At 41.8% G+C, this 24,221-nt stretch overlaps 1 long non-coding RNA gene across 3 annotated transcripts in view; it reads right to left on the bottom strand.

Annotated features, from left to right (window-relative positions):
• The window catches only part of LOC138854610 (uncharacterized), a 395,142-nt gene that overhangs the window by 131,883 nt on the left and 239,038 nt on the right, over positions 1 to 24,221 (bottom strand). For all 3 annotated transcript variants that reach the window (XR_011393795.1, XR_011393796.1, XR_011393794.1), the window contains exon 3: positions 6,327 to 6,422. This is a non-coding gene — a long non-coding RNA (uncharacterized lncRNA). The remainder of the gene's footprint in view (positions 1 to 6,326; positions 6,423 to 24,221) is intronic.

A 24,221-nucleotide genomic window follows, 5' to 3' on the forward strand; every position in this document is an offset into this window, starting at 1 on the left:
AGTATTAAATTACTGTAAACTAGGCTAAAATAAACTGCGCTTGTTATAATTAAGTTAGGTAAGTTTTATAGGGTTTTTCTGGTGTATAATTACAAATTTTTACATTAACATTAATGAAAAAAAATATATCTTAAAACTTATAAGAGAAAATTATAGAATGGACTTAATTTTAAATGAGTTCTTGCTAATTCACCAGTTTTACATATTCGGCACGATATATATATATATATATATATATATATATATATATATATATATATATATATATATATATATATATATATATATATATATATATATATATATCCACTGCCTCCAGCCTTCTCCTCGCTGCAACATTCATCACCCATGTTTCACACCCATATAAGAGCGTTGGTAAAACTATACTCTCATACATTCCCCTCTTTGCCTCCAAGGACAAAGTTCTTTGTCTCCACAGACTCCTAAGTGCACCACTCACCCTTTTCCCCTCATCAATTCTATGATTTACCTCATCTTTCATAGACCCATCCGCTGACATGTCCACTCCCAAATATCTGAATACATTCACCTCCTCCATACTCTCTCCCTCCAATCTGATATCCAATCTTAGATTGGATATATATATATATATATATATATATATATATATATGCTACACAAATTGTTTCTCACTTTTTGTGCAATAACTTCTTCCCTTCAATTAACTGAAGACATATTTTCAGGAAAAATCACCAAATGAAGAAAGAAAATGTGTTAGTTATTTACCCGTTGTCAAAGGCAGTGTAATCACCTATTTGTGGTTTCAGGGGTCGATTCATAGCTCCTTGTCCCGCCTCTTCCCTGGTCTCTACTAGGTCCACTCGCTTTCTCCATGAGCCTTATCGGACCTCTTCTTTAAGCTGTGTATGGATCATGCCTCCACTACATCAGTCTCCAATTGTTCCACTTCCTGACAACTCTCTGAAGAAATACTTCCTGACTTCTCTGTGACTAATCTGTGTTTTCAATTTCCATTTGTGACCCCTTGTTGCTGTGTCCCATCTCTGAAATATTGTCCCTCTCCACTTTGTCAATTCCTCTCAGAATATTGTATGTCTTCGTCATGTCTAAATCCCACCCCCCCTCCAGGTCTCCTGTCCTCCAGTGTCGTCAGGTTGATTTCCCTTAGCTTCTCATGTGTGTGTGTGTGTGTGTGTGTACTCACCTAATTGTGGTTGCAGGTGTCGAGACTCAGCTCCTGGCCCCGCCTCTTCATTAAACGCTACTAGGTCCTCTACCTGCTCCCTGAGCGTTATCATACCTCGTCTTAAAGCTATGTCTGGTTCCTTCCTCCACTATATCACTCGCCAGACTCTTCCACTTCCTGACCACTCTATGACTGAAGAAATACTTCCTAACATCCCTGTGACTCATCCGAGTCTTCAGATTAGTCACAGGGATGTTAGGGTGTGTGTGTACTCACCTAGTTGTACTCACCTAGTTGAGGTTGCGGGGGTCGAGTCCGAGCTCCTGGCCCCGCCTCTTCACTGATCGCTACTAGGTCACTCTCCCTGAGCCGTGAGCTTTATCATACCTCTGCTTAAAGCTATGTATGGATCCTGCCTCCACTACATCGCTTCCCAAACTATTCCACTTACTGACTACTCTGTGGCTCTGTGTGTGTGTGTGTGTGTGTGTGTGTGTGTGTGTGTGTGTGTGTGTGTGTGTGTGTGTGTGTGTGTGTGTGTGTGTACACCTTCAATGGTTAGGGAAATTCCAATAAAACTTTTAGTGAGAGTGTCGTGACTCGGGAAAGATTTACCATGTCCGGAACTTGAGTAGAGCGACCGAGGGTAACCTAGCATCTGAAACTCCTGTTATGGCATACATTTACTGCTACTCCCTGCTTCCATTATGCAGACTCTGCCTGACAAACATTGCACGGTTGCTCCATGTCCTCCCTTTTATAATCATGCGTATTAATATTATTGCGTTTATGGAGGTAGCGATAAACTAGTAGTCGTCTTGAGGTACCTGGAGCACTGTGAGGTAATCAGGTTTGTTCCAAGGAGAGGGAGGATGCTTTTAATTCACTGGATTAAGAAATCCCTCACGACAAGGCACCTCCCAGGAGGGGTGCATGTTTATGTAGCAGTCCACACTGGTGGTGTAAAGCTCTCCAGTTATATAATATTAAATAACATTCACTTATTCGTTCTGTGTAAAGTTTATCTAGGCCTTCAAAGAGACAGAAGCGACCAGTTTCCTAAAATACATAAGCACATTAAGCTTGAAGCCGCTCGGATGTTGCATTATCAAGTCATGAGCATTGTAGAATTGAATCTAATCAAGTGAGACACTCATAAAATATCACTTACAAAGCAGTAGGTCAGTCTTTCCAGTTTCCTCCAGAAAAGCAAATATGGACCTAGTAAGGCCAGAATCAATCCAAACTCTTCTCGAAATAGGATTGACCAGCTAGTATAGCAAGAAAATAATTTTTAAGTATAGTGTACATTACAGACAAATTTTCGACAATAGTTTTGAGGGAAAATAGATGGTAGAGACAAAAGAGAAAGTTATTTAGATTTAACCTAATATAACCAGATAGTCAAGCACTAGTACTTATTTCTGATCTAAAGAGACATCCCCCAATTATTTCAGATAGCCAATTCGATTAATAAAAGTGGCATATATTAACTTTCACAACCAGAGACTGCTTCCTATGAGGAAAACGTATTAACACAAAAATTTTAAAACCGACGAGATGCCTTTTCCAGTTACTGCAAAGACTCCAACAGAATTTATACCTACACAAACCATACCACGGGCGGGGTTAGAACCTGCGGTCTAAGAGTCTCAAAACTTCAGACCGACGCGTTAGCGTGGTTCTACCCCCGCCCGTGGTATGGTTTGTTGGCAATGGTGTCATTACAATTTCGTGAGTCAAGTTATACCTACACAGCCTAAATCCATGACACGATCCATCCATTCCATGTGATGTATCAGCCACTGAAGAATGATCTGTATAAAACTAAGCAGAGGTCACTTTCGATTTTCAATTGCTACTAGTAATAATAGTTCTCCAGAGTTGAAAATATGAAGCAGATCGTGAAGGATGTTCTGTACCTACAAATAAAAACCATTTAGAAAAGAATGGAAAACAAGAACACTGTACTTAACAATATTCCAGCTCTGATAAATAATACTCTAAGGGTTTGCTAAACTAGTAAATATTAAAAACGATATAAAAACAATTTCTCAATATTTCTCATTTTTTTTATTTTTGTATTTGTATTCTATTAAAATTCTCTACAACCTTAAGTGAAAAACATTTTTTTGTGTGTTCTGAAGGAAGTTTAATTCGAATTTTTCTATGAAATTAGCAAGTGCCATTGCATTCAAAAAAACCAGCCGACCAGAAGACCCATTCTCTAGTTATTGCAAGGAAACCAATATATTGAATAAAATTGGTAACCGAAAATTTACAGATCGCAACTTGAAAGCCAAGTTTTTTTTGTAATAAAACCCATTTTGAAGCCTACCCGGAAACGCATTCTCCAGTAAATGTGAATCAGCGAGTCAAAGGATAGCAATTTCACTAAAAATTTCGAATTTGCATCCTTATATTCTAAACTTATAAGATGTTAACCTTTTAAATGAATGCATTAGAAGCCTATTTGGCTAAGCATCTTCCTTACTGAACGAGAATCATAATAATTACTTAATAAAACTGGCATATTGTTAGCAATGCAGCCCAATAACACATCTGGGATAAAAATTTCATGTCGATTATTATTATTATTATTATTATTATTAAAGATTAGCCGGCATTCTCCCGGCCCGGGCCTTTTCCAAGTGGTGGCCCGGCCTTGGCTCCCTCTTTAGGGAGTGTCTGAGACCTAAGTCTCCCATGGGAGGAGGCACAAGTACCTCCTCATCTTTGGGACCAACTGTCCCCAGGCCTAGCCACAAGCTAGGCCTCTCTGGTCTGCCATCCCCGCCCCAAGGGGGCTAATGGGAATGACAGTCTTATGAGCTAAAAGCTCGGGCTCAGGCACCTACCCTACCCTAGAAAGGCTGGGCATGGTGTCGATGTCATGTCGATCTGAAGACGCATTCTCCAGTTAACTCACGTCCAAAGATTCCTAGTATTAAAAACTAATTTATTATAATAAATTTGCCTATATACACACTAAACTAAATGGGTGTTCTCTTGTCCATGAAATTAATCAGCCTTTAGATATTAAAGCCTTTCAAAAGAGGGAGATCAAATACACTAATAATTTAAAAACAAAAACTTTACATTTTACACCAAAAAATATACAGGTGTCGACCTACATACTTGAATTCCATTCTCCTCTGTCGTCTAATTAGGAGACACTTTATTAGAACGTTCGAGGCCAAGCAGCAGAAAGTTTTGTAAATTATGGGTGGTATTACTGGAAGCTGGGAGTGGGTTCCACACATATGGTCATAAGGTACATGTACACGCCAGTTGCTCCAAGAATCTTGTTCTAGTTACTATACTACAGTGCCTCACAGGACCACCAAATTCTACAAGAGCCAAGCACCCAGCCAAGTTAGGCGAGTTACCCTTGGTCCGAGGACATACGGTGGTGTGGGTGCCTCTGAGCTAATTACATTCTACTCCCTGTTTGGTGTACTAGTACACCAAACCACTCGTTCGTGGTAACAATAATATAATATATATATATATATATATATATATATATATATATATATATATATATATATATATATATATATATATATATATATATATATATATATATATATATATATATATATATATATATATATATATATATATATATAATTTTGAGTCACACTTGCAAAATTTAATACTCGTTGAAAGTTGGCCGGTATGTAGGGATGGAAAATTTTTTGTGTCCCTTTCCCTTAAACATCATTGCCCTTGGGCTGTAACTGCACTTTTTACTCTGCTGTGTTGTGTTTGTGGATATGTGTGGATATTTTTGCAGGATGGAGATAGTGGCTATGAAGTTAGGGAACGTTTATATAGGGTTAGAGATGCTGGACATGTATCTGGAAATCTTAGTACTCATCATGCTATACATATTGGTCATGAAATTGAGTGGGGATGGGCACAGGAAACTTGGTCAAGTTGCAATACTGAAATAAGGAAGATTATTCCACATAACTGCTTTCCGCACAGTTAGCTTATACCTAACTCAACACCCAAAATCAATGAACAGTGTCATGAAACCTGCTCAGCTGCAAGAGCAGTTTATAATCATATTCTTTAGAAATACCTAGAACCATGCAAAGGCCATGAAATGGCGGAGGAATGGGAAATATAAGGTTAGATTCGTGCTAGGCAAGGGAGTTGCTTCGATTCATTAGCTCAAGAGACCTTCACGAATATCAAGGCACCCTTCCCTTGAAGTGTGTAATGAGCAGAGACAAGAGAGTACCACAGTACCACTAATCTGCAGTGACGTGATGTTCTACTGCTTTGGTCCCCTCAAGGAAGGTTCCTTGATGTTGGTGAGGGGCTCTTGATTTAGGGAATTGGATATGTGCTCCAGTTCCCCAAATTAAGCCTGAATGCCTTCCACATCCCCCCCCCCAGGCGCTGTATAATCCTCCGGGTTTAGCGCTTCCCCTTTGATTATAATAATAATACTGCTTTGATGAAGGTAACCTCTAACCTGAATGAGAACAGCCGCTGACCTAGGAGAGAACTATCACTGTCTTGGTGACAAATTTCAGCTGCTTAAATATGGGAAGTCTGGAGAACTTAAAAATAACACTGTATACGAAACTCAAAATCAGCAAACAGAATAAAAGGAACATTAGAAAAATCAAAGGCGCAATTATGAAAGCTGAACTTCCCTTCAAAGAACACAATGAAATAAATATCAGGAAGCCAGGAAAATAGTACCTATGTAGACACTATTCACATCTTTTTTGCCCTCTTGCTTAGAGTATTATTGTGTTAACGGGAAATATATCAAAGCTGCAACAGATACAGCGATTATATATGGACTGCATAGAACAAATAAATAATTTAAATTACTGGAAAATCCTCGAAGTCCTAATACGTACTTCAAAAGCGGAGTATAGACACACAAATTCTTGGTATTATCTATGTGAAAGGTACTTGAGAGAATAGTTCCAAATTTATACACTAATACCATACAGGAGTTAGAGAAATAAGAGAAAATGTAAAATAAACCCTGTGAAAAGCAGGGGCTCCATGGACACCATAAGAAAACACTGCATTAACATCCGTGGGCCCATGTTAACACTCCACCAGAAGATACCAGTGAGACTACCGGAAGAAGTGTAGAAGTCTTCAAGAAAAACACGGTAAATACCTTGCCACGTGCTGGATCAACAAGGTTGTGATTGAAATGTAAACCAGCGGGTCACCAGCAGCAACAGCCTGGTTGACCCGGCAAGCACAAGACAAGCTGCGGAAGAAGAAAAACTTTTAAAACCTGTGAAAGGTAAATAAAAGTTAAGGGTATTTGTGAGAATCACTATCCTGGGAAAATAAATTGAGTTGAAATTAAATTCACGTCCAGATAAATAAAATTTTGCAAAGTCATAGTATGTCTTATCCAGCATTTCTATTCTTCATTTAGTTATCAAATTTAAAAAATTGCTTGCAGTCTTCAAAATCTATATTTTAGAGGTGTTTTAGGCACGACAGACGTCAGCACTGCTTTCACTGCCACTTCCAGCATCATGCGAGACATCACGAAAGTGCTTTGAAATTCACAATGTTTCTCCATGTGGATATTTTGCATATTGTGACATCACCCGTTTACTGTGATCTTATTGTACCATTGGATACCACACGTCCTTCAATATGCCGAGTCAGGTGTAAGATCATATGTGATGCAGCATGTCAGCCTTATAAGCCTTGTGTAAGTTTGTATGTATGTGTGGATACACACGTGTGTATGTGTTAATATGTATATTGGGGGAAGAAAACAATTCAAGCAACCACTTATAGGGGGGCCTCCTGGGACCTAATAAGAAAACTGACAAAAATAAAAATTCACACTTTTCATAAAATTCTTAATTTTAACGAGGACTGACTTTCCTGTTTTAAGAACAAACATTTCTCATTGTTTCTCCAAAATTTTCGTTTAACTCGAGAATGCCTTATTAAATAGGTTTTAAGGGGTACCTAAGTACCCCAAGTACCAAATAACATGTTCATTTTTCCACTATAATCTACCTTGTCCATAATTTCTATCGCATTTGCTTCGTCTTTTTCGTAAGGTGAAGTTTAGAATCTTTCCTTAATTCATGGTATGACTTTAATGACAACTGCGGAGCTCACATCTCTACAATACAATTGTCATCAAAGATTTGTTAAGTTATACCATGAATTAAAGAAAGATCCTGGACTTCACCTTACGAAACAGACGAAGCAAATGCGATAGTAATTATTGACAATGTAGATTACAGGATTACAGGCCCACTGACTTATGCTAGAAAAGTTCTTTTCAAAGAAAAATGAACATGTTTTGCTAGAAAAGTTCTTTTCAAAGAAAAAGGAATGTGTTATTGGAAGATGGGGAACTTACGTGCCTCTTAAAGTTACGACTCTGATGCCCTGTAACTAGAACGAGAGTCAGGGCACTATTTGTAAGCGTGGGGTTCTTTAATGGGCAATGTTTCAGGCCATTTCCTGATTTTTTCCTTTTGATAACTGGAGGAAACCTACTCTGGTAGGCTTAAAAATTCCAAGCTCGTATATCGTACTTAAAAGGAGGTTGGTGTTGTTAATGGATCATGTAGTGGCCATTTTGCCACCACTTGTTCTGGTTACTGCCTTCTTGCCATGAATTTGTTGTTTGAGTATTTAAAATATTTATTTATAATGTGGAAAAAGAACCTTACAAAACGCCAACATTAATAAATATTTGTGGATCTCTTTTCCACGTTATAAATTATTTTATATTCCCAAATTACAAATAAATTCATCACAACAAGGCATATCACCACTATAAAGAATAATAATGGTCTAGCATTATTATTCTTTATAGCATTATTTTGCCTTGGTGCTGGTGAGGGACTTTTGATCCAAGGAAATGAATTGACCGTCACATTGCTTGAATTGAATCTGAATGCATCCCATTCCACGGAACGAGATGCATTACTGGTTTAGCGCTATGAACATCAGTCTGTAATGGGTGCTTCATCATCTCAGACAGATGACAAATTCCTTGGCTTTATGCTAAGCAGGTGCACATTATGTTGGATTTTGTGCACTAACTTGAGAATGCCTCTTCGGGTAGGCGTTAAACTGTAAGTGCTGATGCGTTCTTCCCTTAGGAAGCTTCGCCTTGATTTTACATTGTGTAAGTTCTAATGTGCCAGTTTTATTAGTCAAGTTGGTTTCTGTGAAATAAGCGGAGAATGTGTCTTCTGATTGTCAAAAAAATCACGGTATCTGACTTTACTGGGTTACTTGGATTAAATCTGCATAATGGTCATTTAATGAATCATACTTAATTACTTACATGCTTGTAACCTTGAATGCCGGTATATCTTACTCAGAGAAAAATTTGCATTTAGGTCTGTGTTGATCCCAATTTGCTTTTTTATAGAAGGCCCTGGTAACATTTCAATAGCGATTTTCATGCGATAAACTCTGTCTCATCTAATTTCCCTCACTCTTCATCGCTATTAGCTGGATAATTCAAATTCTGATTTTCTCTAAACTTAATGTTCTGGTGTATTTTGGGATACTGGTCCCTCTGGGATAACAAGAGAATTAATAATTTGCCAGTGTTGCAATGTTAAGATTATTTTCACATTCTTCATTCCTCTAGGGAGGTTCCTTGACGCTGGTGAGGAGCTCTTGATCTAAGGAATTGGATCTGTGTTCCAGTTCCCTGAATTGAGCCTGAATACCTTCCACCCCTCTCCCCGCAAATGCACTGTATAATCATACGGGTTTAATGCTCCCCCATAATTTATTCTTTATTATTCACATTCTTCAAGGTAGCTTCGTGTTGTGGAGAAAGAAGGTATAAGGTTGGTGACTTCTTGTAGTGTTGATCTCGAGAAGACCGTTATTGATGACATTCTCTTCACGACTCCAACACGAACTGAACTAAGTCGAGTCTTCTATTCAATTCACACTCGAAGAGAAAGTCGATGGCCCTCTACAATTCCTCTATGTCCCACTGAACGTTTCAAAGTCTTTCGCAGTCCTACCAATCAACACTATTTTCTCCATTACTACTAGCACCACGACACTAAGACTAAGCGTGACAATCACTGGCTTCTTCCTATGTTCTCTCAGTATCTGTAGTGAATCCCTTGAAGAATGTTCTTTCTTAAAACAAATCTTTTCTTTCAAACGTCTTTGTCCTCGTCATTTCATCAGACACTGCAGACGCCTTGCACACATCTTCAGCTCGCCTAGATGAGACATCACCAAAAGAATATACATAGTCCTCCATAACTTTTATTGTTAAACCCATCTCCGGCGTTCTCTTCAACTCCAAATATCAAGTATGTACCCATGACTCTTCTACAACCAAGAAAATCACCAGTAAGGGACACCTTAAGTCCAGTCCATGGCACAGGTATACACAATCCTTTACATGGATCGTGACCAAATATACGTGGGAGAAACATTGAAAGACCTCAAACGAATTTCTGAATATCTGTATGCCAACAGAATGGACCACTTAAGGAGTCATGCGTTTCACTGAAACTCCCACAACCACTTGATCAGTTATAAAGAAGCCCGACTCATTACCAAAGACACTTCAGAGCAGTAGCTTGAGGAATTATCACTAATCAACGTATCAAATAACGTAAGCCAGAATTGCTGCTTCTGCAACATAGCTGAGCACCTGCCAGGAAGATTCTAGATCTGATTTCCACATAGCAACATAATGTATACATACTGGCCCACTGACTTACGCTAGAAAAGTTCTTTTCAAAGTCAACCATGCTCCTTCATATCTGTCAAGTCTGTTTTAAATATCCAATGTTGTGACAACTGCGTGGGTGTAAGGTTATCAATAAAGAGTCGCATCACATTACATTTATCCAGAAAGAATAAAAAGCACAATACCGTGAATGGAGCAATAAACAAATAACCCGCACGTAGGAAAATGAAACCTATGACTACCGAAACACCGTCAAACGTTTCCTTCTGTGTGTGGGTTATTTGTTTACGTCTTTATCAACTGTAACGATATTGTACACCATTTCTATTCATCAGTCGCACATTACCTTCACTCTTTTCTCAATGTTCAGTTGACGTTATGACTTTTGGCGTCAGCCAGCTAGACCGAGGATTTCTGGAGAATATTCTACCTTTCTCGTCTTCGTTTCCATCCCTGGCCGTATTACTGAGAATTATTGATAGTCACCCCTCCCCGAGGCCAGGTCACTATGCGAGTCCTACTTGGTGACTTGACTGAGGTAACTGTCAGTGTGTGTCGAGTTTCTTTGGTCACTCCAAGGCCAGGCCACCGTCCAGGTCCAGTTTGGAGAGCTGACTGAGATGGCCGTGATCACAGGAAGAACCGGGGGAAGGTGCATTAATATCGCGGCCACACAAAAGGCTTTCAGCTCTCTCCCGGCGGCTCCAATAAAATTGTTGGCGACAACTTGACAACCTGGCGCAGTAGCTGAAGAGACGTTCCGTCTTCCCTGATCTGCTCTCCGTTCCTGATCCCTGGACAGTCGTCAGGAGACGGTCTCTCTCCCATGACCTGATCCATGACCTGATTCCCCTGGCTATTCCTAAGGGGATGCTCCACCTTCTTTAATCCACCCCTCACCCCCGTCCCTTAGGATGATCGTCAAGGACAGGGAGGGGAAACAGAGGGGTGAGGGGAGGGAGGTAAACGAGGGCAACTATCTCACGAAAGTTTTTCATTAAACTTTTCTCCATCGATGAAATACATTTCACTTAACGACAAAATTTCCATATTTTTATTAGTGTTTTCTGGTATTAGTTATTTCTGAGTGTGTGTGTGTGTGTGTGTGTGTGTGTGTGTGTGTGTGTGTGTGTGTGTGTGTGTGTGTGTGTGTGTGTAATCGCTTATTTGTACTCGCCTATTTGTAGTTACAATGGTCGATTTATAGCTCCTGGCACCGCCCTTTCGCTGGTCGTTGCTAGGTCCACTCTCTTCCTGCTCCACGGATTTTATCGAACTTCTTTCTAAAGCTTCGTATGGATCCTGCCTCAAATATATCACTCTCTGGAGATACGCTTCCTAACATCCCTGCGACTCATCTGCGTTTTCAACTTTCAGCTGTGACCCCTTGTTGCTGTGTGCCTTCTCTGAAACATTCTGTTCTTATTCACTTTGTCAATTCCTCTTAATATTTTATATGTCGTTATCAAGTCCCCCCTTTCCCTTCTGTCCTCCGGTGTAGTCAGGTCGGTTTCTTTACCCCTTCCTCCTCCAGGACTACTCTTGTTGCAAACTTTTGCACTTTCTCTAATTTCTTGACGTTTTCTACCAGGTGTGGGTTCCATACTGGTGTTGCATACTCCAACATGGGCCTGACGAAACGCTATTCTTAGGTATGCCAAGCACCCATATGCTGCAGCAGTTACTTGGTTGATGTGCATCTCAGATGTGCTCGGTATGATGCTCATCCCAAGATCCTTTTCCTTGAGTGAGTTTTGCAGCTGCTTACTTTGTCCCTCCCAAACTTTGCACGTGCTGGGGTTAGACTTCAGGAGCCATTTGTCGGTCCAGGCTTGCAGCCTGTCCAGATCTCCTTGCAGACTTACCTGATCATTGTCCACTTTCCTTCTCCTTAGTTTCACATCGCCTGAGAACAGGGACACCTGTGAATATGTCCCTTCCGTCATGTCATTCACATATACTAGAAACACCACCGGACCTAGGACCGACTCTCGTTTAACTCCACTCATCACATGCACCCACTCTCACAATTCGTCACGTACTAACACTCGTTGTTTCCATCATGTTAGGTATTCCCTGATCCATTGCAGTACTTTCCCTGCTATTCCTGCCTCTCTCTTGTGTGGTACTCTATCGAAAGCCTTCTAACAGTCCAAAAAGAAATCTACCCATCCCTCTCTCTCTCCTGTTTTACTTCTGTTACCTTATCGTAGAACTCCAGTAGATATGAAAGGCAGGATTTCCCTTCCTTGAAGACATACTGGTTATGTATGAGCCCATTCCTTTCTGTGTGTTCCACCATTCTTCTGATAATTTTCTCCATAACTTTACCTGCTATTCATGTCAGCGATACAGGTCTGTAGTTAAGTGCTACCTGTCTGTCTCCTTTCTTAAAAATAGCGACTACGTTTGCTGTCTTCCACACCTCAGAAAGTTTCCCTGTTTCAATTGATTTATTGAAGATCGTTGTTAGTGGTTCACATAGTGCATTTGCTCCATCTCTCAGGACCCATGGAGAGATGTAATCTAGGCCCACCACCTTCGAGGTATCTAGTACACCTAGCAGTTTCTTTACCTTCTCGGTTGCGTGCAGTGTGTTCATCCCTTGCTTCTGCACCCTACTCCCTCACTCTGTTGGAAGCCTCTGTCTCCACTGTGAATACTTCATTGAATCATGAGCTGAGCTCCTCACATACTTCCTGGTCGGTCCCTGTGATTTCCTCTCCTTCCTCAGCCTGATCACCTGGTCCTCAACTGTTTTCTTCCTGATGTGACTGTATAACAACTCTGGGTCAGATTTTGCTTCTGATGCTATGTTATTCTCGTAATGCTGCTGGGCTTATCTCCTTATTAATTCGTATTTATGGATCCTCGGCTTAACTCGCAAGAACCTCGACAAGCAGTTATTTACTGCATATGTTAAGCCCATCTTCGAGTACTCAGCACCTTTATGGAACCCATACCTGATAAAGCATGTCAAGTAGCTGGAAAAAGAGTCAAGGTTTGCAACAAGACTAGTCTGGGAAGTAAAGCGTATTAGGTGAGAGGAGACTCGTGACTCGTACAACTTTGCCTCATCACATTGGAAGACATGAGGAGTGAGGATGAGATGACAGCAACACAACACTGCACACCACAATATCACTACATGACACGCAACATCTTTACACAGTACTCAAAACTACAGAATATAACACCACAACGTAATACACTACAATACTAAACAGTACACATCACCATTACTTTATACAACACCTCAACACAATTCCCAATACATAACAATATACAACACTACACAATTTCACACCACGCAATGATACACGATACACAACGAAATATACAATACTACAACACAATTCACAAACCAACTACCCAATACAACACAAAACATCAGTGTACAACACCAGTACACCACCCCAAAAGAGAGCGCCACTACACAATACGCAACCCTATTTAACAATACACAATACCACGACAACACACAATATACTCGACAAAATAAAGACGACTACACAGTTCACAACAAAACTGCAACGTAAACACCACTATACAACACAAGTTATCAATCATCGCAACACAAGTACCACAATACACAACACAGATACCATCAGCCACCACAACACAGCATAACCACCACAACACAAGCACAAGCAATACAACACAACCACCACAATACAAGCAACACAACTGCCACAACACAAGCAATACAACACCACAGTACAAGCAACACAACCACCACAGCACAAGCAACAGAACACAACCACCACAGTACAGGCAATACAACACAACCACCACAGTACAAGCAACACAACCTCAACAGAAGCAACACAACCGCAACGCAAGCAACACAAAACATGCAACAACACAAGCAACACAAAACATGCAACACAACACAAGCAACACAGCACAAGTAACACAGCACAAGCAACACAGCACAAGCAACACAGCAAGCAACACAACAAGCAACAACACAAGCAACAACACAACCACAACACAAGCAACACAAAACATGCAACACAACACAAGCAACACAGGCATGTAACTACAAAAGACTCATGACAATAGAATCTTTTTTTACCAATAAAGTTTTGTTCGAACGTGAGATTTGGTCAGACTTTTTCTTTCAGGTCATTAGAGCCCCATCAGGGGTAACACTGTCTTGTGAACGCCAGCGTCAGTCTTGTGAACGCCAGCGTCAGTCTTGTGAACGCCAGCGTCAGTCTTGTGAATGCCAGCATCACTCAAGATCTTAACACAAAACTGACTGAAATGGCTAAATATATGACATATGATGGACAACTCTCTCTCTCTCTCTCTCTCTCTCTCTCTCACACACACACACACACACACAAACTTAAACTCATACCAACGCTTACAAACTCGCGCAAGCTCAGGCACACATACCATCATCACGGTAACAGGAGAGGACACGACCCAACTGACAAGTTTTCAGAGATTTGGGTGGTACTCGAGGGAAAGGAATCGCCCAATCAAACTTACGTTCATGGCAGAAATGGTATATAACAAAATCCTGCAGAGAAAACCACTGCTAAAGGGGTCCCAAAAACATTGGAGAGTACCTCGACCATGACAGAACACAAAGAGAAAGGGAACCGAGAATAAAAAGGCACCAGAGGCAGGAAAGGAGCAACAAAGAATTTACCGACAGACAGGGAAGCACAGCCTCCTCAGAGGTAACAGCAAACACAACTGCCCACAGAATCACAAACACCATCCCCCAACCCCTTCCACTCCACATTGACCAAACACCATAACCAGAACCAAGCCACTCCACACCCACAGTCACCCCCCAGCACTAATACGACCAAAACAGCAGCCTACCATAATATCCAGACCTACCTACAACACCCACAGCCTGCACCAACCCCTGCCATCCCCCAGAATACAATTCTAGAAAGGAAGCTAAAGGTATGGTACACCATTGCAGAGGGATTTACTAATAAAAGTGAGAAGTGGCAGTAAAGAATCACCATGGCATCCCCGTAAATCATAGCAACCACAGAGATAAAGCTCATGGGGGTGATAACAGATGTGAGCTTCCCATCTGGATATCAGATCCTGAGGAAAAACAGAGAGAACAGAGAGGGAGGACGAGTTTCATTGCTCATCAAATTCCTATAGAGTTTTGAGGCGACAGGAAGAATAGTCAGGAGTAGCAGATGAATACATAATAGGAAAATTGCAAATTGGAGGTCCAAAAGTGATGATGGCTCTGATGTACAACCTACCAACGAATAGCAGGAGGCCAAGACAAAAATACGATGAGAATAACATAGCGATGAGGTTGCCAGAAAGACATTAGTAGGGCAAAATCACTCATTGTGAGGGATTTTAACCATAAGGAGATAGATTGGGAAAATCTGGAGCCACATGGGAGACCAGAGACGTGGACAGCCAAAATGCTTGAGGTGGTACTGGAAAACCTCATATACCAACATGTTGGGGACACAAGCAAAGAAAGAGGAGACCATTAACCAGCAAGGCCGGACCTCGTATTCACCTTGAACAGTTTAGACACAGGGGATATCACACGAAAGGCTCCTAGGTACTAGCGATCATGTGGTCATGAGTTTTGAATACAATGGAGAGTGAAGTAGTACGAGAAGGACAGGAGAAGCCAAACTTCCAAACAGGGTACTTCACAGGTATGAGGCACTTACTACATGAGGTGCAGTGGGTCAGTGAGCTAAAGGGAAAAATAGTAAATGAAATGATGGAACACGTGACCACAAAGAGTAAGGAGTCAGTGGAGAAGCTCGTACCAAGGGTCAGTGGAAACAACGGGAAAACCAGAGTGAGCCCATGGTTTACCCGGAGGTGTAGAGAGGCCAAAGCTAAATGTGTCAGTGCACAGAAAATATATAAAATGCAAAGGACTTGGAAAAACAGGGAGTTAACATTAGCTCTGCCAGACGCCCGTTTTTTGTTGATTCGCGCCTCAGGTGATATGCTCGGAACAATGCTTACCTATAGGTCTTTCTCCATGAGAGAGGTTTACAGACTATCACCTAAACCTGCACTCTGCTTCCGGTTCTTTATCCTTTCCGGATTTTCATAATTTTGCCTTTGCTGGGGACAAATTTTAATAACAATTTCTTTGACCAATCAAGCAGCTTGTTCAGATCTGTTATTAGCAGTTTCTTCTTGTTTGTACCTGTGTATATGATCAATAGTTTCACGTCATCTGTAAGAGGAGATGCATCTGATTCAATTTCTTCTGTCATGTTTACGTACACAAGCAACAGTACTGGCGCAGGCGCCGTCTCTTGTGGAACCTACTCTACACTTGCCCATTTCGACACCATTTCCAGAGCAACAGTTCTTTGTTCCTTTCCAGTTAAGTATTCATTGGGCCACTATATCGCTTTCCATGATTATTTTCACATGATCCGCCTCTTTTCTCCTGATAACCTCCATAACTTTACATACTATGCATGTTAGAGACTCCTGTCTGTCGTTTAATTTTGCTTGTCTATCACTAGTCTTAAAAATCTGGACAATATATGCTATTTTCCACACCTCTGGTTGTTGCTCTGTATCAGTCATCTTATTGAAGTTTGCATCTAGTGCTTCACACAGTGCTTTTGATCCTCTCAGAACCCATGGAAAGAAGTTGTCTGGTCCTAGTGCCTTTGAGGTATATAGCTCGCTCAGTAATTCTTTACCTCTTCTTCCGTTGTGTGCGTCATTTTCCTTACTTCTTGGTGTATTCTTCCTGTATGACTCTTTTAATGTTTCTGTTTCCTTAAAGAATACCTCCTTAAATCTTTTGTTCAACTCGCAGACATACTCGTCATTCATTGTGAGCTTACCTCTCTTCTTCAGCCTCATTATCTTTTCCTTCACTGTTGTGCTTTGATCCTTGGTTCAGATCCTTAGTTCAGAATGCTTTGTCGTTCTCAAATTATCGTTCAGCCTCTTTTCACCCATATATAATCGTTTTCCATGTGTTCTAGCGTTCTTTGGATTTTATAGCTTTCCTTGCTCTTGCACTTTTCATTTTTACACCGCTAGGTAAACCTTGGGCTAACTCTGTTCTTACCATTACTTTTGCTCCTGGATGGAATTTTTCTCCATATATATCATTTAATTCGCTATCTCTTCATCTAGTTGTCTTTTCCTTTGCACCCCCTTTTGGTGCCTGCAACCTCCTTTTCTGAAAGTATTTTCCCGGTTTCTTCACACACTATTCTCCTCCTTCACTTTCGCAGGGTATTAAAATCTCAGTACAAATGGTTTCTGGCTCCGAGGGGTCTCTCGTATTCAATGCTCTCTACATCAGAGTCATCCCCTGGTTCATCCCTTCTCTCTTTAGTTATGCCCCTGATGTGCTAACACATTAATTTTTCCATCGCCATCTCCACCATCTCAATCTACCACGTTTCTGAGCCCCAGTGTGGCTCTAGTAGTGGGCTCTAGCTACACCCTGTGTTTTGTCTGCCTTAACTCTTTTGCTGTCGTATTCTTGTGTGGAAGACAGCAATTTTAGTCCCAATTAAGAAAGACAGGCACTGACATGTGTAGTATGTAAAGTTATGGAGAAGATTGTCAGAAGAGTGGTGGAGCATCTAGAAAGAAATGGGCTAATACTTGACAAAAAGCACGACTACAGGGATGGAAAATTCTGTGTGACAAACCTACTGGGGTTTTACGACACGGTAACACAAGTTAGACAGGAAAGAGCAGAATGGGTTTTCATTTTCTTGGGCTGAAAGACGGCTTTTGACACAGTACCACACAAGAAATTGGTACAAAGCTAGAGGAGAAAGCAAGAATAGCAGGACAACCTCAATGGATTAGGTAATATCTGACAGGGAGGAAACAACAAGTGATGGTACGTGACAAAATGTTGGAATGGGTGCAAGTGTCAAGTGGGATTCAACAAGGGTCAGCCCAAGGTCAGGTGCTGGAAACACTACAAAGGAATCTGGACAGGCTGCAAGCCTGGTCCAATAATGATTCCAGGAATTTAACCCCACCAAGCGTTAAGTTATGAGGTTTGGGGAAAGAAACATTAGACCACAGACGGAGTAAGGCTCGGGGCAAAGGCTGAGAACCTCTCTCAGGAAGAAGGATCTTGGGGCGAGTATCATACCGAGCACATCCTGAGGTGCTCACCAGTCAAATAATTGCTGCAGCATATGGACGACTGGCAAACCTAAGAAAAGCGATTCGACATCTAAGTTAAAGTTATTCAAGACACTGTACGCAGAGTACGTCAGATCCCTATTGGAGTACACAGCACCAGTATGGAACCCACACCTGGTCAAGCACGTAAATAAATTAGAGAAAGCTTAAAGGTTTGCAACAAGAATAGTCCCGGACCTAAGGGGTATGTGTTACGAGGAGACATTAAGCAAAATCACCCTGACGACACTGTAGGACAGGAAGGATAGGGAGGACATGATAACGACGTACAAAATGCTAAGAGGAAGTGACAAGGTGGATGGGGGATTAATGTTTCAAAGATGGGACACAGTAAGAGGGCGCAACTGGATGTTGAAAGCTCAGATAAATCGCTAAGATGTTAGGAAGTATTTTTTCAGCCTTAGAGTTTTAAGGAAGTGGAATGATCTGGAGAGTGAAGTAATAGAGGCGGAATCCATACATAACTTTAAGAAAAGGTACAATAATGCTCTTGGAGTTGGAGAGAGTGGACCTACAGAGTAGAGACCAGCGAAAACGCGGGGCCAGGAGATGAGAGTCGTTCCCTAAAACCACATATAGGTGGCCCAACACACACACACACACACACACACACACACACACACACACACACACACACACACACACACACACACACACACACACACATCACCTTCAGAACCTTTTGCTTGTAGTCTAATCTGCTTTTGAGCTTATTCCATTTGAAGTTTATTCTTTAGGAAAGTTTACTTTTTAGGAAAAATACCTCAGGAGAGTGAGCAGGAGAGCGGGAGGGAGAGTGGGAGGAGGAAGTGAGGGAGAAAGAAGGAGTGAGGAAGAAATAGAATGAAGCATGGAATGAAGAGCAAAGCGTAAGGGAAAGACCTGCGAGGCTGTTTGTATGTAGGAGAGAGAGAGAGAGAGAGAGAGAGAGAGAGAGAGAGAGAGAGAGAGAGAGAGAGAGAGAGAGAGAGAGAGAGAGAGAGAGAGAGAGAGAGAGAGAGAGAGGGAATAACAAATAGGAGAGAGAAAAAATGAGAAAGGATTGGAAGAACAAGGATGAAAATAAGTAAGAAAAAAAGATAGAGGAGTAGAGGAAGGGATAGAAAGATGCAATGAGAGAGGAAAAGGATAGAAGAGGTTGGGAGAAAGACGAGAATAGAAAAAGGTACTGAGATAAGGAGAAAAAGGAGATAGAGCGAAACATGAGAGATAAAGAAAATGGTAGAGGGAAAGTAAGGCACAGGGATTAGAAAGAACACGAAGAAGCGGATGAGGTACAGAGATGAAAAAGAGAGGAAAAGTTGAGAGATAAAGATGAGGCAAAAAGCAGAGGAGTTGCGGAAAGGGAAAATAAGAGCGCTAAACCCGAATGGGTCATACAGCTTCTGCGGAATAGGAGGCAGTCAGATTTGATCCAAGGAAAATGGAAGGTAGAGCCCTTCTCCTGCCCTGGATCAAGGCACCCCAGTGTACCTGGAGAGGCGAGAGAGGAGGACAGGGGTGAAAACAGTATTTAGGGAAACTTGACGAGAAGTTAGGAGAGAGGGGAAGGTAGTGGTTCTGGTGAGGGGAAGGGGAGAGGTGAGGGGTTCTGGTGAGGGGAAGGGGAGAGGTGAGTGGCTCAAGTGAGGGGAGAGTGGTTCAAATGAGAGGCGAGGTGAGGGAGAGTGGTTCAGGTGAGGGGAGAGTGGCTCAAATTAGGGGTGAGGTGAAGGGAGAGTGGTTCAGGTGAGGGTAGGTGAGAGGAGAGTGGTTCAAGTGAGGGGGAAAGGTAAAAGGTGGATGTTGCAAGTGAGGGGAAGGAGAAATTAGTAGTATGAAGGGGAAGAGGTTCAAGTGAGGGGAAAGGTTGAGGGGAGAGAGGGGTGAGGGGAGAGTGGTTCAAGTGAGGGGAAAGGTTGAGGGGAGAGGGGTGAGGGGAGAGTGGTTCAAGTGAGGGGAAGGGTGACGGAAGAGTGAGAGGGGAAGGGTGAGGGGAGAGTGGTTCGAATGAGGGGGGAAAAGTTGAGAGGAGAGAGGGGCGAGGGGAGAGTGGTTCCAGTGAGGGGGAAGGGTGAGGGGAGAGTGAGAGGGGAAGAGTGAGGAGAGTGAGAGAGGGAAGGCAGCTCTGACGGCCAGTCCTTCAGCACGGACTCACGCCTGTCCTTGAATAATGTTTATGTGAGCTGCTGGGTGCTGGATACTGGGTACTGGATGCTGGGTGCTGGTGAATGCTAGGAATGCTAGGTGTTGTATGCTAGATGCTGGATGTTAGATGGTGGGTGCTGGGTGCTAGATGCTGGATGCTGGGTGCTTGGTGTTAGATGCTGGATGGTGGATTCTAGGTGCTGGATGCTGGGTGTTAGGTGCTGAGTGAAAAGCATTTTAGAATAATTCAGTACACGATTATCGACTATTCTAAAATAATTAGACAAACACCTTTTGCAGTACAGGTGTTCAGTGGTAACAGTGTTGACACAGACAACACTGGTCAGTGGTAACAATGGTGACATACGCAATTACAGGTGTTCAGTGGTAACAATGGTGACATACGCAATTACAGGTGTTCAGTGGTAACAATGGTGACATAGGTAAATGCAGTAAATGATGACAAAAATAAATGCATAGGTAAATTCCACCAATATAACGACATTTGTCTTTGCAAACATACAGGGTCTAAAGCCGTCATAAAACAACAAAATTACTTACATCAAGGGACTGCTCACGGAGTCAAATGCAATGTTTGCATAAAGGATTATTATGACAACGAAATATGAATCCCAGGTTATAACCTATTCCGATGCGAGAGACTAAACAGGCAACAAGGGGGAGGGGGGAGGTTGGCCTGTATGTCACAGAGTCGCTCATTTGCACAGAACTACTAAACACCTCAAATGATGTAGTTGAAGTTTTGGCAGTACAGACTGAAAACCAAAACCTTGTCATTGTGGTTGTATACAAGCCTCCAGATGCAACTTCCCAGCAATTCCAGGAGCAGCTCGAGAACATTCACCACTGTCTGGAAAATCTCCCAGTTTCTGCCCCAAACATTTTACTACTGGGAGATTTCAACTTGAGACATCTAAAATGGAGAAGAAGCCCCTATCACGTGCCTTCAGCATTCTATGGAGAGGGAACATGGACACAGGGGTCATTCCACACACACACACTAAAAGCAACAGACACAGCCCCCACTCCACAAAAGTGGCAGTAAAGCAATTGCAAAGAACTACAGACCGATAGCACTAACATCCCATATCATAAAAATCTTGGAGAGGGTTCTAAGAAGCAAGATAGCCAACCACCTAGATACCCATCAATTACACAGCCCAGGGTAACACGGGTTTAGAGCAGGTCGCTCCTGCCTGTCCCAGCTACTGGACCACTATGACAAGGTCCTGGATGCTGTAGAGGATAAACAAAATACAGATGTATACACAGACTTTGCAAAAGCTTTCGACAAGTGTGACCATGGTGTAACAGCACACAAAATGCGTGATAAAGGAATAACGGAAAAGTTGGTAGATGGATCTACAACTTCCTGACAAATAGAACACAAAGAGTAATAGTAAACAGTAATGTCCCAGGCAGCCACGGTAAAAAGCTCTGTTCTACAAGGCACAGTACTCTCTCCCATTCTATTCCTCATCCTCATTTCTGACAGATGTAAGCCATAGTTCCGTGTCTTCCTTTGCGGATGACACCCGGATTACCACGGCAGTGACCTCCATCGAAGACACCGCGAGACTCCAAGCGGACATCAACCAAATCTTCAAATGAGCCACTCAAAACAATATGAAGTTCAAAAGAGGAGAAATTTCAACTACTCAGATATTGGAAACTTTAAGAAATTAAAAATGTGTCAGGGTATACTACAAATTCTAATCATACAATAGAGCGGAAAAGTAATGTGAGGGACCTGAGAGTGATAATGTCAGAGGATCCAGCCTTCAAAGACCACAACAATGTATCTACCTCATCCGCTAGGAAAATGATAGGATGGATAATGAGAACCTTCGAAACAAGGGACGCCATGCCCATGAGTTTCTTCAAATCGCTTGTGCTCTCTAGGCTGGAATACTGCTGTACACTAACTGCCCCCTTCAAGGCTGGCGACATTGCAGACCTGGAAAGTGTACAAATAACTTTCACGGCACACGTAAGTACGATAAGGCACCTAAACTACTGGGAACGGTTGATGGACCTTGATCTGTATTCCCTCGAACGCAGGCGAGAGAGATGCATGATAATATACACTTGGAAGGTCCTGGAGGGATTGGTACCAAACGTGCACACGAAAATCACTCCCTATGAAAGCAAAAGACTCAGCAGGAGATGCAACATTCCCCCGATGAAAAGCAGGGGTGCCACGAGTACACTGAGAGAACACAGTGTCCGGGGCCCAAAACTGTTCATTTGCCTCCCATCATGCATAAGAGGGATTGCCAATAGACCCCTGGCTGTCTTCAAGATGGCACTGGACAGGCACCTAAAGTCAGTACCTGACCAACCGGGCTGTGGTTCGTACGTCAGGTTACGTGCGGCCAGCAGTAACAGCCTGGCTGATCAGACCCTGATCCACCATGATGCCTGGTCATAGACCGGGCAGCGGGGGCGTTGAGCCCCGAAACCCTCTCCAGGTAAACTCCAGGTAGTTGTAACAATGATGGCGTAGAGAAGCTGTGTTCAACAGCAGAGCAACATGTGTTCAAGATAGTTCAACAACTTTTAGGTGCTACTCTATATACCTTTGATTTAAAGATAGTTATCAGTTACCGGTAAGCTAAGAAATTTTATATATATATATATATATATATATATATATATATATATATATATATATATATATATATAAATATATATATATTTTTTTTTTTATTATCACACCGGCCGATTCCCACCAAGGCAGGGTGGCCCGAAAAAGAAAAACTTTCACCATCATTCACTCCATCACTGTCTTGCCAGAAGGGTGCTTTACACTACAGTTTTTAAACTGCAACATTAACACCCCTCCTTCAGAGTGCAGGCACTGTACTTCCCATCTCCAGGACTCAAGTCCGGCCTGCCGGTTTCCCTGAATCCCTTCATAAATGTTACTTTGCTCACACTCCAACAGCACGTCAAGTATTAAAAACCATTTGTCTCCATTCACTCCTATCAAACACGCTCACGCATGCCTGCTGGAAGTCCAAGCCCCTCGCACACAAAACCTCCTTTACCCCCTCCCTCCAACCCTTCCTAGGCCGACCCCTACCCCGCCTTCCTTCCACTACAGACTGATACACTCTTGAAGTCATTCTGTTTCGCTCCATTCTCTCTACATGTCCGAACCACCTCAACAACCCTTCCTCAGCCCTCTGGACAACAGTTTTGGTAATCCCGCACCTCCTCCTAACTTCCAAACTACGAATTCTCTGCATTATATTCACACCACACATTGCCCTCAGACATGACATCTCCACTGCCTCCAGCCTTCTCCTCGCTGCAACATTCATCACCCACGCTTCACACCCATATAAGAGCGTTGGTAAAACTATACTCTCATACATTCCCCTCTTTGCCTCCAAGGACAAAGTTCTTTGTCTCCACAGACTCCTAAGTGCACCACTCACTCTTTTTCCCTCATCAATTCTATGATTCACCTCATCTTTCATAGACCCATCCGCTGACACGTCCACTCCCAAATATCTGAATACGTTCACCTCCTCCATACTCTCTCCCTCCAATCTGATATTCAATCTTTCATCACCTAATCTTTTTGTTATCCTCATAACCTTACTCTTTCCTGTATTCACCTTTAATTTTCTTCTTTTGCACACCCTACCAAATTCATCCGAATATGTAAAACTTGCGATCTTGGCTTAAATAGCAACGCTCTTCTCGCCATATAAGACAAGCGAAAATTTGTGTATGCATTAATTTCGCAAACATCATTCTGAATCTGAGAAAAAAAATATATTTCACTGTGTTTAGTATTAAATTATTGTAAAGTATCTAAAATATATTTAGTCGGATTAGGCTAAAATAAATTGCGCTTGTTATAATAAGGTTAGGTAAGTTTTCTATGATTCTTTTGATGCAAAATTATAAATTTTTTACATTACTATTAAAGAAAAAATTATATCTTTAGACGTATAAGAGAAAGTTTAAAAAGGACTTAATTTTAAATGAGTTCTTGCTAATTGACCAGTTTTATCT

This window comes from Cherax quadricarinatus, chromosome 64 (assembly GCF_038502225.1).
Source record: "Cherax quadricarinatus isolate ZL_2023a chromosome 64, ASM3850222v1, whole genome shotgun sequence".
Lineage (NCBI taxonomy): Eukaryota > Metazoa > Arthropoda > Malacostraca > Decapoda > Parastacidae > Cherax > Cherax quadricarinatus.